Below are 16,944 nucleotides of genomic sequence, written 5' to 3'. Positions count from 1 at the left end.
TTGTCAGTTTACAGCTTTCTGAGTCCAGTAATGTTGAAATAGTGCCTCTGTTCAAATGAAGTGAAATCAAGCCCAAATCTGCTCAAAAGCTTTTCTCTCTATTAGAGAAAGCTGTTTCATTCAGTATTCAGTGCAAATCTTGCCAAACTGAAAGATGTTTATGCCTTATGAAATACAATGTTTTCTGCAATGCTGTAAGACAGTTTTTAATGTGTTAGAAGTTAAATGCACAAAAACTTATGTTAGGACTTCAATGATCAAGATTGTCAGTTTACAGCTTTCTGAGTCCAGTAATGTTGAAATAGTGCCTCTGTTCAAATGAAGTGAAATCAAGCCCAAATCTGCTCAAAAGCTTTTCTCTCTATTAGAGAAAGCTGTTTCATTCAGTATTCAGTGCAAATCTTGCCAAACTGAAACATGCTTATGTCTTATGAAATAAAATGTTTTCTGCAATGCTGTAAGACAGTTTTTAATGTGTTTGAAGTTATATGCTCAAAAACTAATGTTAGGACTTCAATGATCAAGATTGTCAGTTTACAGCTTTCTGAGTCCAGTAATGTTGAAATAGTGCTTCTGTTCAAATGAAGTGAAATCAAGCCCAAATCTGCTCAAAAGCTTTTCTCTCTATTAGAGAAAGCTGTTTCATTCAGTATTCAGTGCAAATCTTGCTAAACTGAAAGATGTTTATGCCTTATGAAATACAATGTTTTCTGCAATGCTGTAAGACAGTTTTTAATGTGTTAGAAGTTATATGCACAAAAACTTATGTTAGGACTTCAATGATCAAGATTGTCAGTTTACAGCTTTCTGAGTCCAGTAATGTTGAAATAGTGCCTCTGTTCAAATGAAGTGAAATCAAGCCCAAATCTGCTCAAAAGCTTTTCTCTCTATTAGAGAAAGCTGTTTCGTTCAGTATTCAGTGCAAATCTTGCCAAACTGAAACATGCTTATGTCTTATGAAATAAAAAGTTTTCGGCAATGCTGTAAGACAGTTTTTAATGTGTTAGAAGTTATATACACAAAAACTTATGTTAGGACTTCAATGATCAAAATTGTCAGTTTACAGCTTTCTGAGTCCAGTAATGTTGAAATAGTGCCTCTGTTCAAATGAAGTGAAATCTAGCCCAAATCTGCTCAAAAGCTTGTCTCTCTATTAGAGAAAGCTGTTTCATTCAATATTCAGTGCAAATCTTGCCAAACTGAAACATGCTTATGTCTTATGAAATACAATGTTTTCTGCAATGCTGTAAGACAGTTTTTAATGTGTTAGAAGTTATATGCACAAAAACTTATGTTAGGACTTCAATGATCAAGATTGTCAGTTTACAGCTTTCTGAGTCCAGTAATGTAGAAATAGTGCTTCTGTTCAAATGAAGTGAAATCAAGCCCAAATCTGCTCAAAAGCTTGTCTCTCTATTAGAGAAAGCTGTTTCATTCAATATTCAGTGCAAATCTTGCCAAACTGAAACATGCTTATGTCTTATGAAATACAATGTTTTCTGCAATGCTGTAAGACAGTTTTTAATGTGTTAGAAGTTATATGCACAAAAACTAATGTTAGGACTTCAATGATCAAGATTGTCAGTTTACAGCTTTCTGAGTCCAGTAATGTTGAAATAGTGCCTCTGTTCAAATGAAGTGAAATCAAGCCCAAATCTGCTCAAGAGCTTGTCTCTCTATTAGAGAAAGCTGTTTCATTCAATATTCAGTGCAAATCTTGCCAAACTGAAACATGCTTATGTCTTATGAAATAAAATGTTTTCTGCAATGCTGTAAGACAGTTTTTAATGTGTTAGAAGTTATATGCTCAAAAACTAATGTTAGGACTTCAATGATCAAGATTGTCAGTTTACAGCTTTCTGAGTCCAGTAATGTTGAAATAGTGCTTCTGTTCAAATGAAGTGAAATCTAGCCCAAATCTGCTCAAAAGCTTGTCTCTCTATTAGAGAAAGCTGTTTCATTCAATATTCAGTGCAAATCTTGCCAAACTGAAACATGCTTATGTCTTATGAAATACAATGTTTTCTGCAATGCTGTAAGACAGTTTTTAATGTGTTAGAAGTTATATGCACAAAAACTTATGTTAGGACTTCAATGATCAAGATTGTCAGTTTACAGCTTTCTGAGTCCAGTAATGTTGAAATAGTGCTTCTGTTCAAATGAAGTGAAATCAAGCCCAAATCTGCTCAAAAGCTTGTCTCTCTATTAGAGAAAGCTGTTTCATTCAATATTCAGTGCAAATCTTGCCAAACTGAAACATGCTTATGTCTTATGAAATAAAATGTTTTCTGCAATGCTGTAAGACAGTTTTAATGTGTTAGAAGTTATATGCTCAAAAACTAATGTTAGGACTTCAATGATCAAGATTGTCAGTTTACAGCTTTCCAACCCATTCTCACTCCAAAGGCGTCAAAAACCGAAGCATGGTCAAGCGCCCCTAGCGTCACTTTTATGACGCCAAATGTGCCTCTCGGCGTCGAATATCGAAGCACTACGACCTTCATTGCTTTCAGTGGGAAACTTTTGGCGTCAGAATTCGACACGAGGACATGAGATGTTTATCGCTATGAAATCACGTTCAGGAAGTCTCATTCAGCACACATCGCGATACTTGCTATCAGTTCCACAGTTTGGGTGAGTAGTCGTATATACGCTCTTTTAATGCCTTTTATAAAATGTATTCTGTCTTCTTTATTAATCAGATTAGTGCCATATGTTTAATCGCTGTATTATATCGGTCATCCGCGGCTGTCTTTGAGTTTCATTGCGTTTAAATAAATGAACACAGCTGCTAATTAGTCTGATTAAACTCTATCTGTCACGTGACGTGCCATAGACCTTCGATCCGTTTTATATTATTATTAATTTCAGGATCAATGATGTAAGTTGTATTTGTAGTAAAATCATGGTAATCACGACACTTACAATAGTAATAAATGAAATGTGAAGTTAAAACACAGTAAACGGGACATTAGTAACTGTAACTGTAGTTTTACTATGGTATATTAATAATCAATACAACAATACAATAATCACCAAACCAGCTATGTTTGTATGACTGTAATGTTAGTGTTTTTATGTGCTTTTATGTGACAGATATGACAGTAATCATATGTTCTGTACCATGCTTTTAATACCTTTTAATGTAAATCCAAAATAAAAAAATCTAATTAAAAATAAATAATAAAACATGTATTTTTCCATCTTGCAGTTCATTCATATCAGTTTATATTTATATATATATTTATATATATTTATTATATCTAAATATTTTGCTCACAGATCATTATTAACATTCTGTATATAATTCAATTTTATTTTCTCTCCCCTTTTTTACTATTTTTATTTTTATTTTTAGCTGAAAAGACGTAAAGGAAGCCCAGTGGTGTTTCTGGAGAGGGATTCCTTCAGAAATGGAGAAGACAGAAAGCTGCGGAGGCAGATATTTGCAGCAGTAAGTCTGTGATAGTTTGTCCCTTTTATCAAACATTCCCGCTGTTATAATTTGTACAGCATTTGTTGTTTCTTAAACTGTTGCACTGTCCAAATACCCACACTTGCCATCTTTGCACTTGACCACTTGATTACTTATTTGACGTCTTTCCTGTATTTGGCCTAGTGTTCAAGTGAGCATGATGACCACAAGTGTGTGTCGAACTTTTCATGACCTGATGACTGTGTTTCCCAATCCTGATCCTGGAGAACCCCAGCACTGCACGGTTTTGGCGTCTCTCTTATCTGCCTTGGAGTCTTCACTGATGAGCTGATGAGTTGAATCAGGTGTGTTTGATCAGGGAGACATCTCAAATGTGCAGTGTTGGGCTTCTCCAGGACCAGGATTGGGAGCCACTGCCTTATGGGACACTTATGTGTTTATAGAGATTTTTAATATCTAATTATCAATATTTCACATACTGTACATTGGACAGCTTTCCATGACCTCTTGTGAGATCTCGGCAAAAAGTCTGACGATTTATTCCAAAACATGATGCATGATGGGATACACTAAGCTTTGTATAGCGCTCCGGAGCAGTATTGGAGAGGTTTAGTGTGTGTTAAGGACGCTGTGCTTTGGCATTATTAAGACCGGGGACAGTCTCGTTCACACACTGTCACGTACACACACTCTCAAGTGGCCAAGAATGCAAGTGTGGGTATCTGGACAGGGTCAAAGTCTTAAAAATGATCCCTAAACACATCACAGTCTTAATAATCCATTTTAACACTTTTATGATATTGTACAAGCCCCAGGACTGTCTCATCTGACACTATCAAAAGAATTCATATGACTATAGCTTGCTATTAATTACTTGCTTTCAATAATGGATGCATTTAACATTTAATTATACAGCATCTTTACAGAGGCTGCTTTTATGGTCTAAACAAAACACAGTGTAATTTAATATTTCCTTCCTTTCTGTCTTACAGGATTGTTTGAGGATAACGCTGTAGTTCTCCATCCTTCACAAGGACTCACCTCGTTAACTCTTTATCACCCACACATACAGATATGGTCCCTGGATCAGTGATTAGACTTTGCAGTGGTTTGATTTTTGCAGAAGATGTAACTTTGTTTTAATTATAAGCTCATAATGAAAACATTACAGAACCAGTGATGAAAACAATAGTTAAAAATAGCGCTCCATATTAAAAATATATTGCACACTTGACATGCATGTCTTCATGGTGTTTTTTTGTGAGTTTGAAACATTTACATTGTGTTGTATAACATTTTGGTCAATTTAATTTTTAAGAAAATTGATCTTTTTCCAGTGTTCTCTGAAAGACATACTGTATTTACTGTTTTGTTTTTTAATAAAAGCATTTTCATTTGCATACTGAAAATAGTTTAAAACATAACTGCCTTTTTATTGGTGGCAAAAACGAGCTTGGTGACAGAGGATGCAGTGTAGTAATTTGGGCATGTTGTCTTTAAATGAGTTTGACATATCAATAAATAATGGAAGATCCTTACAAAAATATGCATGTTTATTATGCTTTATGTATTTATTTGTTCATTCATTCATTTATAATTTCTGTTTTTATTCCTAGAGTTCAAATGGTAGAGAGTGGTAAATCACAGAAACACAAATGTGAACAATTTTAACTTTAAAACACAATGTAATATACAATGTAAATTTTAGAAGCACATCATTTGATTAGTAAATATATTTGTCTTTGGTCAAAAAAAAAATACAAATCTTGAAAATGTGTCTTACATAATTAATGAGAGGAATCTATCTGTTGGATACAACTGCGACTGCTGGGCATGTGCACATCAATATTGCCCAATTTTTGTCAAGCTGAACAACGGAGGAAGGTGAAGACGTTAATAAAACAGAACCTAATAAGTAGCAAGCTTAATCTATTGTTAACCGAATCTATCCCTTCAGCCGAAAAACGAAAGACATCGGTCATAAATGGATAAGGAAGTGTGACGCTGCTGCTCAGCTTTGATGTCATTGGCTATGAATTTTCAGGACAGTCTGTGGTTGGACTATATTTTAACCCATATTAAACAGCGCATCATGTTAAAAAGTATGTTTTGCTGCTATCATCACATTAGTAATATATTAAGTCAACAATGAAGTGCTGCTATCTTGAGAAAAATGACTCTTTAGCGAGATCCTAATCCTAACCCTAAGCATAACTTCAATGAACTACAAAAAACAGCCCCCTAGTGTTGCCTTTCCATAGATAGAACGACGGAGGCTTGTGTGTAATGTAGTTTAAAACTTTTTATTAACTAAACGAAATAAATTATTTATTTTAAGGAAAACTGGATATCTAAATATGTTCATTGTGCAAACCTCTATGATATATTTGAGAGGCAGTCTAAAATGTGGTATTTTACAGTGAGCAATATTTAAAATGCCTTTATGCCAGCTTTCCATTTATTTCTGAAAACTGAGCTCAACATTATTTTATCAGCATAGCATAAGTAATAATCCTGCCCATTTTCTCTTTGATTCGTTAATTGGACTCTGATTTACAGCCATTTGAAATATACCATTTTGGGCTCTTCCGGGGGGTGCTACTGGGCCCCTGGGGGTAGAAGGGAAGTAAAACCTACATATATGTATTCTCCTCATCATGGACAACAAACTGAGCTGAGTCACATTTATATCTGACAGTTTTCACAGTCCTCTGTTTTCTAATTCTTACATCATTGCTATTATACCTTTTGACAGGACATTGTGAGGCCATCTGATGAAACATGGACAAATTAGAAAGAAATTATTTAATAATGAAAACAATAGATTATTTCTTTGATTTTTGAAGTAAATGGCAAGAAATATAATGGATGAACCTGCAACAACTTGCCTTTATCTATTCCCCACTGTTAAGCAGTAATCAAGGACAATGTATACACATTGTGATACTTCACGATTACACAAGGACAAATTCATGCAGTGCTAAGAATATTAATTTATATATATATATAACTAATTAGCAAAAATCAGTGTAAAAATGTCCTCCTCACCCTCACCTTATCTTGCTCCTCAGGTGCTGGACATCAGTAATGTGCATGCTCTTGGTTTTAATGCAGTACAAGATCCACATTGATCATTCCTGCTACATTCTCAGTCATCCCTCAAGTGTTTGTAACAATAAAGCCCATGGCACCATCTTGTAATGCAAAATAATTAATCTTGTAACTCCCTTTATTTCACAAAAAATGTGCATATTTGCTACTACCCAGCCGGCATTTCAACGTTGATTCAACGTTGAAACAACGTCAGGTACCATGGTTGAATCAACGTTGAATAACCTTTCGATTTTGCAAATTGAATCAACGTTGAAATCACAACGTTGATTCACCGTTGAAATCGTGACGTTGGTGTACGGTTGAAATCACGACGCTGATTCACCGTTGAAATCCCGACGTTGAATCAACGTTGAATTACCTTTCGATTTTGCAAATTGGATCAACATTGAAATCACGACGTGGATTCACCCTTGAAATCGCGACGCTGTTTCACCGTCTTACCTGCATTACGGATGAATGAGGGTCGTGCTGCAGACCTGGGATGAAAGCTGAATGAGGTGTTGATTTTGAAAAGTTAATCAACGTTGTTTCCCCGTCGTACCTTGCACCGTGTATAAATACACCTAGATCCTAGTGGGCATTTAGATCAACACGGTACATGCAAGGCTAAAAATCTGACTGGCAGCAATGGCTTTACAAACAACTTCAATAAACTACCACATGCTCAAAATTGTCAAACAGCAGTTTAATTTTGGAAACATACGGTATAAAACAGATGAAAATAATCCCACACTTTATGATGCAGAGTAGCCTATGCATGGAGGTAATGCTAAAAACATGGAGTAGAACAATCCAAATACAATAATATTTAAAGGTTTTTGTAAAAAAAAATTGGCCCATAAATGCATATTTTTTGCAGCACTTACAAGACAAACCCTTGTACCTTTATGACTGAAACCAGTGGATCTTTTATTTGGGTGGAAAACTACAGTTTCTGTCAAAAACATGTTTTAGTAATGTGTCTCATTACAAGAGTTGTGTACATTTGTGCAGTGAAAATGTGTTGAACAGTTCGAGAAGGGAACCTTCCACCAGTTGATTTCTAACGGGAAATGTGTCTTCTTTACCGTGTGGAATGCAGAATGAGATTTCTACTGCAGGGCACTCTAAAATGTTAGAACCAGCAGCCTTAGTGTATACAGTGTGGTTGTGCTTCGGGTGATCCTTGAAAGTGTCCCAGCGCTAGGTCCTTTCTGATGCCATCCCCTCCACTCTCTCCCACTTGTGCACTTTCTGTACCGTCCTGTATAAACATTTACATTTAATCATTTAACAGATGCTTTTATCCAAAGCGACTTACAAATGAGAAGAACAGAAGCAGTCAGGTGTACAAGCGAACAACAACAGTAAACAAGTGCCATGACAAGTCTCAGTTAGTCTAGTACAGAACACATAGCCAGGTTTTTTTTATATTTTTTTTTTAATATGAAAGACAAGAAAAGAAGGAAAAGTGCTAGCATTAGTTGGTTAAGTTCTGGTGAAAAAGATAAGTCTTAAAATGTTTCTTGAAAATGAGTCAAGACTCAGTTCGGATTGAGATTTGGAGGTCATTCCAGCAGCTGGACACAGTCCAGGAAAAGGTCCGTGAGAGTGATTTTGAACTTCTTTGGGATGGCACCACAAGGCGTCGTTCACTTGCAGAGCACAAACTTCTGGAGGGCACATAAGATTTAACAATGAGTTTAGGTATGTTCACAATGTTTCACAATAACTTTGATATTGTGAAATATATTTAACTGAAAACTGAATGCAAAATAAATTACACAATATTTTCACTTTACAGTTCAGTAACAGTGATGTTGGAAACAAAGTGGACAACACTATTCATTAAACACTTATTTAATGTATTCAGATGAAAATTTACAATATTAACAAATTATTCACAAGCAGTGTTTTCAGAGCCCCCAGTTACACTGTTTTAATCAGAACACTAGCAATACAGTGTAGTAAAATAAGTAAAATCTAATTCAGTAAATTTTTATTAAACTAAGTACAATCAAAACCTATCACAAAAGGTCAAAGCATCTCTAGCAGAAGTGACAGTGCAATGTAGCAGAAGAACAATTTCTTACCAATGTTTCAAGAACAAGCTGGATCCTCGATGACTCTACAAGGGGAAAGAAGAAATGGTTTACTGAAAAGTTCTTAAAAAGCAGGATTTCATATTATACCATTTCTTTAAACCACTGGTTCTCAAACTTTTTATACCAAGTACCACTTCAGAAAATATTTGTTATTAAATATTAAGTTGCACCATAATGACCAACATTACATTTCAGCAGCGTAGTAGGCCAAACTATTCAGCTAACGTTACAGCTCTACAGTTAAAAAATGAGGCAGTTTTATTCTAATAAGAATATTTATTGTTGTCAGACACTTTACCATGGTAAATACAGTTTGAACATTAACACTACAACTGTGCTTATACACAGGTAAATGGAAAAAAAAGTTTAAATTAAAATGTAATTTTAAATGTAATTATGTAACAAAAGTTACAAAACTGTACTGTACATTAACTGTAACATACTTAAAAGTGCAAAAAAAAAAAAAACTTACTCAAAGATTAAGTTAAAATGTATTAACATTAATTAGTTTAATTTAGTGTTTCACCTGCATAACAACTAGAGGGGGCCTGACACTTTGAGAACCATGGCTTTAACAATCCTTTTATTATTAATTCATTAAAATTATATTATTTAAATATCGACATTTGCACTTATATGTTTCAGAAAACACTTTGAAACTATTATAAGAATACAAACATATATAACACACCTAATGCATGGGATTCATATCAGGAAAATATGGGAAAATCTCTAAAAGACAGACATTAACACATAAGCAACACATTGGGTGAGCATCTAACTTGATCATCTGTGATAAAGCAATGCAAAAATAGACACACGGGTATTTATTTATCTGCAGGTTACATGTCATTTAAGCTACCCATTTGTAAACTCTGGTAATACTTTACTATTTTCAAAAGATAATAAAGATAACGTTAGCGATTTTCTTACCTCATTTTGCCAGTATGTTTTCAGGACCGCGCAGAACACCTGACCCTTCTTGTGTTCACAGTTTTTGTTCTCCATTGACATGTCACGACTCAAATTCGCTCAAAATAAATAAAAAAATGTACAGGCAAATATGAAATAATTCGGGACCGACCGAGCAGTCAGTTATAACGAGCAGCAGCTCACAGTTATCCGCCTCACTCACAAAAAGACGACAATAACGGTCATATTTTTAAATGTAGAAAGGCGCGAACCGATTCATTGTCCAGTTTCCTGAATGACAGCCAGATTAACCAATCATGATAGAAGTAATAAAATACAACTACCAATGGGAGTTGTTTCAGTTTGATAAAGCAGCGAAATGTATATAGTTTTATTGTTGTTAATGATGATAATATTTAACATATACCTTTAGATTTTAGAATAGGTATCATGACTAAAATATTTTAAAATGCTATTAAAATAATAAATTAATTAATTTAAATAATTTAATATAAATAATTTAAAAGCTTGTTAACCTTTTTCTACCATTTAGCATTAAACATTTTTAACGTTGTTTCATTAAAACAACTGACCTTATTTCAACCATATTTCAATGTTGAAAGTTGGTCATGTGCTGGAAGTTTTTCAACCGTTCATCTTTAAACGTTGAATCAACGTTGTTTCAACGTTGAAACCACAACTGACCTTATTTCAACCATATTTCAACATTGAAAGTTGGTCATGTGCTGGAAGTTTTTCAACCGTTCATCTTTAAACGTTGAATCAACGTTGTTTCAACGTTGAAACCACAACTGACCTTATTTCAACGATATTTCAACCTTGAAAGTTGGTCATGTGCTGGATGTTTTTCAACCATTCAGCTTTAAACGTTGAATCAACGTTGTTTCAACGTTGAAACCCCAACTGACCTTATTTCAACCATATTTCAACGTTGAAGGTCGGTCATGTGCCGGCTGGGTAATATATAAAAAAATTACTTTCTGGTGTACTGATGTCCCAGATGTTATTAATCCGATCAAAAATGTTTATGTCTTAAAAAAAAATAATCCCAATAATTAATATGTAGTTTTTCCAAGTCTAAAATGAACACATATCAGCCTACCCAGTAAAATGATGTATTTACCAAGAATCTTCAGAACACAATATTCACCATTTTCATTTTATTGAAGCATAGACTATAAAGTTGATAAAGTAGCATCAAGACAAATAAGATTCAATGAAAATAATTATCATCAAAACCTCTTAACCTCATATATAAATCAGTTCAGACAGATGAGTGATGAAATGTCTTTAAAAGTCACACAGTCCCATTCAGTCAACTGTGATACAGATCATGTGATACATATAAGACATTTGATACTATTCCAGAAAAGAATGATTCCCATCATCACATCTAAACTGGTTTCATCTGCCCATTATGATCTTCTTCTCTCGTGTCTGGAAAGCAGTTTTGTTTCTCAGCCAGAGGATCTCTCAGTCCTAAGATGCCAGACCTGGTCAAAGTGAAACAAACAATCCAGATGAAGTTGTTTAATGGACAGAGAGCTCAGCTTATGTTCTGTGTAATTTTAGCAGGGTGAGCAACTATGACCCTTGTAGTACTGGACACTTACCATTCTTCAAGCTGTTTTGAGACCTTTTGAGAAGCTTTTTCTCTGAAGACAATTTACCACATCCTTTCACTCCTTTCAAGAGCATCACTTGGTCAAAACCCCTCATTTGGCTGATGAGATCATCTGGACAAATTAAAATACTGCAATAAACAATTTCATTCTGCAAGAATTAAGGCAAAGGACTTGCTCATGAGACTGCATTAGCATGTGTAGTTCTCAGAGACTCTAGAATTCATCTATTGTTGCAGTAAATGTGTCTTCTTCCTCTAGAATCTTTCTCCAAAGTTCCTGACTTCTCTCACAAATGTGTTTTAGTCTGTGCAGTGTAAGGCCTGGCTTCAAACCAATCAACTATCAATTCACAATTTATAACATAACATTTACTAAACAATGAAATAATGTCAATTGGTGTTTATATCAACTAAACCAATTTCATGATACTTGTTTACTTTTAAAACAGGTGGTGTGTTTTTAAAAACATAATACTAAAAATGTCCAGTCACACTTTGCTAACATGCTGTAATTGTAATAGTATAAAAAGAAATCAAGGCTGACATGACCAGTTCTGTGAGAGATCATCATAAAATGTTGTATAACACAGCATTGCTTCAACACACACATACCAGAGGACTTCTGTTTGTTTGGGCTCAAGATGGCCGTCTTCATTTCTCATCCTGAGCAAATCATTTCCTTGGTTTTTCTTCTCTTCTGTGAAACAAGATAATCTCTACTTACTCTGTGTGCAATTAACATTGCTCATTAAACATAATTAAGTTAATTTAAAGTAAGATTCAGACCAGAGCATTTGATGAGTAAATGTTGATTAAAAAATATTCTAAACAAATGTACCTGGGAAGAGGTGATCATGGCAAGATTCGCTGAGACTCAGTAATAGCTCTTAGTTTTTAGGAAGGTTTGTGAGGGTTGGCTCTTAAAATAGCTGTTGAGCTCGATATTTTAGACCTGAAAAATAAGAACAGCATTATCTGCAAAAAGTCCTGTAAGACAGAAAGAAGGAAATATTATTAATTACGTGCAACTTGTACATTACACCTCTGTAAAAATGCTGTATAATTAAATGTTAAATGCATCCATTATTGAAAGCAAGTAATTAATAGCAAGCTATAGTCATATGAATTCTTTTGATAGTGTCAGATGAGACAGGGGCTTGTACAATATCATAAAAGTGTTAAACTGGATTATTAAGACTGTGATGTGTTTAGGGATCATTTTTAAGACTTTGACCCTGTCCAGATACCCACACTTGCATTCTTGGCCACTTGAGAGTGTGTGTACGTGACAGTGTGTGAACGAGACTGTCCCCGGTCTTAATAATGCCAAAGCACAGCGTCCTTAACACACACTAAACCTCTCCAATACTGCTCCGGAGCGCTATACAAAGCTTAGTGTATCCCATCATGCATCATGTTTTGGAATAAATCGTCAGACTTTTTGCCGAGATCTCACAAGAGGTCATGGAAAGCTGTCCAATGTACAGTATGTGAAATATTGATAATTAGATATTAAAAATCTCTATAAACACATAAGTGTCCCATAAGGCAGTGGCTCCCAATCCTGGTCCTGGAGAAGCCCAACACTGCACATTTGAGATGTCTCCCTGATCAAACACACCTGATTCAACTCATCAGCTCATCAGTGAAGACTCCAAGGCAGATAAGAGAGACGCCAAAACCGTGCAGTGCTGGGGTTCTCCAGGATCAGGATTGGGAAACACAGTCATCAGGTCATGAAAAGTTCGACACACACTTGTGGTCATCATGCTCACTTGAACACTAGGCCAAATACAGGAAAGACGTCAAATAAGTAATCAAGTGGTCAAGTGCAAAGATGGCAAGTGTGGGTATTTGGACAGTGCAACAGTTGCTGTACAAATGCTGTACAAATTATAACAGCGGGAATGTTTGATAAAAGGGACAAACTATCACAGACTTACTGCTGCAAATATCTGCCTCCGCAGCTTTCTGTCTTCTCCATTTCTGAAGGAATCCCTCTCCAGAAACACCACTGGGCTTCCTTTACGTCTTTTCAGCTAAAAATAAAAATAAAAATAGTAAAAAAGGGGAGAGAAAATAAAATTGAATTATATACAGAATGTTAATAATGATCTGTGAGCAAAATATTTAGATATAATAAATATATATAAATATATATATAAATATAAACTGATATGAATGAACTGCAAGATGGAAAAATACATGTTTTATTATTTATTTTTAATTAGATTTTTTTATTTTGGATTTACATTAAAAGGTATTAAAAGCATGGTACAGAACATATGATTACTGTCATATCTGTCACATAAAAGCACATAAAAACACTAACATTACAGTCATACAAACATAGCTGGTTTGGTGATTATTGTATTGGTGTATTGATTATTAATATACCATAGTAAAACTACAGTTACAGTTACTAATGTCCCGTTTACTGTGTTTTAACTTCACATTTCATTTATTACTATTGTAAGTGTCGTGATTACCATGATTTTACTACAAATACAACTTACATCATTGATCCTGAAATTAATAATAATATAAAACGGATCGAAGGTCTATGGCACGTCACGTGACAGATAGAGTTTAATCAGACTAATTAGCAGCTGTGTTCATTTATTTAAACGCAATGAAACTCAAAGACAGCCGCGGATGACCGATATAATACAGCGATTAAACATATGGCACTAATCTGATTAATAAAGAAGACAGAATGCATTTTATAAAAGGCATTAAAAGAGCGTATTTAGGACTACTCACCCAAACTGTGGAACTGTCACTGATAGCAAGTATCGCGATGTGTGCTGAATGAGACTTCTTGAACGTGATTTCATAGCGATAAACATCTCATGTCCTCGTGTCGAATTCTGACGCCAAAGGTTTCCCACTGAAAGCAATGAAGGTCGTAGTGCTTCGATATTCGACGCCGAGAGGCATATTTGGCGTCATAAAAGTGACGCTAGGGGCGCTTGACCATGCTTCGGTTTTTGACGCCTTTGGAGTGAGAATGGGTTGAGCTTTCTGAGTCCAGTAATGTTGAAATAGTGCTTCTGTTCAAATGAAATGAAAACAAGCCCAAATCTGCTCAAAAGCTTTTCTCTCTATTAGAGAAAGCTGTTTCATTCAGTATTCAGTGAAAATCTTACCAAACTGAAAGATGTTTATGCCTTATGAAATACAATGTTTTCTGCAATGCTGTAAGACAGTTTTTAATGTGTTAGAAGTTATATGCACAAAAACTTATGTTAGGACTTCAATGATCAAGATTGTCAGTTTACAGCTTTCTGAGTCCAGTAATGTTGAAATAGTGCCTCTGTTCAAATGAAGTGAAATCTAGCCCAAATCTGCTCAAAAGCTTGTCTCTCTATTAGAGAAAGCTGTTTCATTCAATATTCAGTGCAAATCTTGCCAAACTGAAACATGCTTATGTCTTATGAAATACAATGTTTTCTGCAATGCTGTAAGACAGTTATTAATGTGTTAGAAGTTATATGCACAAAAACTTATGTTAGGACTTCAATGATCAAGATTGTCAGTTTACAGCTTTCTGAGTCCAGTAATGTTGAAATAGTGCCTCTGTTCAAATGAAGTGAAATCAAGCCCAAATCTGCTCAAAAGCTTTTCTCTCTATTAGAGAAAGCTGTTTCATTCAGTATTCAGTGCAAATCTTGCCAAACTGAAAGATGTTTATGCCTTATGAAATACAATGTTTTCTGCAATGCTGTAAGACAGTTTTTAATGTGTTAGAAGTTAAATGCACAAAAACTTATGTTAGGACTTCAATGATCAAGATTGTCAGTTTACAGCTTTCTGAGTCCAGTAATGTTGAAATAGTGCTTCTGTTCAAATGAAGTGAAATCTAGCCCAAATCTGCTCAAAAGCTTGTCTCTCTATTAGAGAAAGCTGTTTCATTCAATATTCAGTGCAAATCTTGCCAAACTGAAACATGCTTATGTCTTATGAAATAAAATGTTTTCTGCAATGCTGTAAGACAGTTTTTTAATGTGTTAGAACTTATATGCTCAAAAACTAATGTTAGGACTTCAATGATCAAGATTGTCAGTTTACAGCTTTCTGAGTCCAGTAATGTTGAAATAGTGCTTCTGTTCAAATGAAGTGAAATCAAGCCCAAATCTGCTCAAAAGCTTGTCTCTCTATTAGAGAAAGCTGTTTCATTCAATATTCAGTGCAAATCTTGCCAAACTGAAACATGCTTATGTCTTATGAAATAAAATGTTTTCTGCAATGCTGTAAGACAGTTTTTAATGTGTTAGAACTTATATGCTCAAAAACTAATGTTAGGACTTCAATGATCAAGATTGTCAGTTTACAGCTTTCTGAGTCCAGTAATGTTGAAATAGTGCTTCTGTTCAAATGAAGTGAAATCAAGCCCAAATCTGCTCAAAAGCTTGTCTCTCTATTAAAGAAAGCTGTTTCATTCAATATTCAGTGCAAATCTTGCCAAACTGATACATGCTTATGTCTTATGAAATAAAATGTTTTCTGCAATGCTGTAAGACAGTTTTTAATGTGTTAGAAGTTATATGCACAAAAACTTATGTTAGGACTTCAATGATCAAGATTGTCAGTTTACAGCTTTCTGAGTCCAGTAATGTTGAAATAGTGCTTCTGTTCAAATGAAGTGAAATCTAGCCCAAATCTGCTCAAAAGCTTGTCTCTCTATTAGAGAAAGCTGTTTCATTCAATATTCAGTGCAAATCTTGCCGAACTGAAACATGCTTATGTCTTATGAAATACAATGTTTTCTGCAATGCTGTAAGACAGTTTTTAATGTGTTAGAAGTTATATGCACAAAAACTTATGTTAGGACTTCAATGATCAAGATTGTCAGTTTACAGCTTTCTGAGTCCAGTAATGTTGAAATAGTGCTTCTGTTCAATTGAAGTGAAATCAAGCCCAAATCTGCTCAAAAGCTTGTCTCTCTATTAGAGAAAGCTGTTTCATTCAATATTCAGTGCAAATCTTGCCAAACTGAAACATGCTTATGTCTTATGAAATAAAATGTTTTCTGCAATGCTGTAAGACAGTTTTTAATGTGTTAGAAGTTATATGCTCATAAACTAATGTTAGGACTTCAATGATCAAGATTGTCAGTTTACAGCTTTCTGAGTCCAGTAATGTTGAAATAGTGCTTCTGTTCAAATGAAGTGAAATCAAGCCCAAATCTGCTCAAAAGCTTTTCTCTCTATTAGAGAAAGCTGTTTCATTCAGTATTCAGTGCAAATCTTGCCAAACTGAAAGATGTTTATGCCTTATGAAATACAATGTTTTCTCCAATGCTGTAAGAAAGTTTTTAATGTGTTAGAAGTTATATGCACAAAAACTAATGTTAGGACTTCAATGATCAAGATTGTCAGTTTACAGCTTTCTGAGTCCAGTAATGTTGAAATAGTGCTTCTGTTCAAATGAAGTGAAATCTAGCCCAAATCTGCTCAAAAGCTTGTCTCTCTATTAGAGAAAGCTGTTTCATTCAGTATTCAGTGCAAATCTTGCCAAACTGATAGATGCTTATGTCTTATGAAATAAAATGTTTTCTGCAATGCTCTAAGACAGTTTTTAATGTGTTAGAAGTTATATGCTCAAAAACTAATGTTAGGACTTCAATGATCAAGATTGTCAGTTTAAAGCTTTCTGAGTCCAGTAATGTTGAAATAGTGCTTCTGTTCAAATGAAGTGAAATCTAGCCCAAATCTGCTCAAAAGCTTGTCTCTCTATTAGAGAAAGCTGTT

The 16,944-nt window shown here is 34.6% G+C and overlaps 1 long non-coding RNA gene across 1 annotated transcript; it reads right to left on the bottom strand.

The window, feature by feature from the left end:
• Positions 1–10,720: 10,720 nt before the first annotated feature.
• Positions 10,721–11,881, bottom strand: LOC127977157 (uncharacterized). Its single transcript, XR_008158135.1, has 3 exons — positions 11,804–11,881; positions 11,181–11,303; positions 10,721–11,060 (listed from the first exon to the last, which is right to left on the bottom strand). It is a non-coding gene; the product is annotated as an uncharacterized LOC127977157 (long non-coding RNA).
• Between the last annotated feature and the right edge of the window lie 5,063 nt (positions 11,882–16,944).

This window comes from Carassius gibelio, chromosome B18 (assembly GCF_023724105.1).
Source record: "Carassius gibelio isolate Cgi1373 ecotype wild population from Czech Republic chromosome B18, carGib1.2-hapl.c, whole genome shotgun sequence".
NCBI lineage: Eukaryota > Metazoa > Chordata > Actinopteri > Cypriniformes > Cyprinidae > Carassius > Carassius gibelio.
Note: the sequence above shows the minus strand (reverse complement) of the source record. Positions and strands in the feature narration are given on the sequence as shown.